This window comes from Apium graveolens, chromosome 1 (genome assembly GCF_009905375.1).
Source record: "Apium graveolens cultivar Ventura chromosome 1, ASM990537v1, whole genome shotgun sequence".
Taxonomy (NCBI): Eukaryota; Viridiplantae; Streptophyta; class Magnoliopsida; order Apiales; family Apiaceae; genus Apium; species Apium graveolens.
In genome coordinates, this window is record NC_133647.1 from 104173509 (window position 1) to 104175056 (window position 1548).

The following is a 1548-nucleotide window of genomic DNA, read 5'->3' on the forward strand; positions in this document are numbered from 1 at the left end:
TGAATAGAGATAGAGAGAGCAAGAAGGCGGCCTCAAGAACGTGCTAGTACACACCCATCCTCCGAACGATCATTTGTGTGGATACCTTCAAGGCTTAGATCATTCCAGCGATGGGCTATGTGGTGATCATTCAAAACCTCCATCTTTCCATTAACATAAAGCTTCTTACGGTAAAACATCTATTCTCCGTAATTATCCGTTCATTATACATAGATCCTGCGGTAGGGATTCGAAATTTTTATTTTTCCGTTGCATTTTTATGCTCGAATCCTTAACACTGGTCAGTTTCATGCACACCAGCACAAAGCTCACAGACACTAATGATCTGATTAAGTCCATAATTAGCCAAAGAATCCACCTTCATCGTTAAAGCCTTAAGCTGAGCTTCTATAGCAGTAGTTGTATCCACCTCCAAAATTCCTACTACCTTGCATTGAGGTAGTCTCTGAGTTGGGTTCTGGTATTCATTAGCAGCCATCAGTTCAATCAACTTATAAGCTTCATCGTAGCTCTTAGCCGATAAGGCTCCACCTGATGCTGCATTAAGCATGGGTATAGACTGTGCTCCCAAACCATTATAAAAGCAGTTGATAATCATCCAGTCAGGCATCCCATGATGAGGACACTTCCTAAGCATCTCCTTGTAGCGCTCCCAAGCTTCACATAGAGATTCTCCCGATTGATGCATAAATTAAGTAAGAGCATTCCTGATTGCAGCTGTCTTCGCCATATGGAAGAATTTAGTAAGAAACTTCTGAGCAAGATCCTCCCAAGTAGTGATAGAACCTGGTGGCAGATAATGCAACCAGCACTAGCTTTATCCCTTAGATAGAATGGGAAAAGCCTCAGCTTTATAGCATCTTCAGAAATATTGTTGAACTTGATTGTGTCGCAGATCTCGATGAAATCTTTAATGTGCATGTTGGGATCTTCCGTTGGAGAACCCCCAAATTGGACTGAATTCTGCACCATCTAAATGGATTGTCTGATAATGCTAGACTAAATGTCATTAATCTTTGGTTGAGAATAATCCATCAAATCTTTCAGATTCGCTGATGGTTCTCCCATTGCAATAAGAACTTCTTCAACTTTCTCAACTTCTTCAAAAACTTCAACTTCTTCCAGTGTTTCCTTACGAGATTGAGAACGTGTTCGCATACACGCACTCTAAAGTACCTGAAACACCAACAAAGTAAACAATTAAGTAAAATATCCGAGTTAATGAACTTTAACGACCACAACACATAAACTAAATTTAACACCGAGTCCCCGGAAACGGTGCCAAAAACTTGTTAGGGTGAAAACACGCGCTAAATTACACGCAAGTATACGCGTTCGCAAGTAGTATAAGATATAAATCAGATTCGTACCCACGGAGACTCTTTTTAGTTAACTTAAGATTATGCACCTATGCAATAATGGTATGGTTATCGATCAATGTTAAGACAATAACAAGTTGAGATGTTTATAACTACGATTAAACTAACATGCAATTAACTAAGAATAAAAGTAATTGAATTAACTATACGAGACAAACATGGGATTCTA

The 1548-nt window shown here is 39.1% G+C and overlaps 1 non-coding gene across 1 annotated transcript; it reads left to right on the forward strand.

The window, feature by feature from the left end:
* The first annotated feature begins 608 nt into the window (after positions 1-608).
* On the forward strand, positions 609-715 carry LOC141682258 (small nucleolar RNA R71). Its single transcript, XR_012559665.1, has one exon. It is a non-coding gene; the product is annotated as a small nucleolar RNA R71 (small nucleolar RNA).
* Positions 716-1548: the final 833 nt, after the last annotated feature.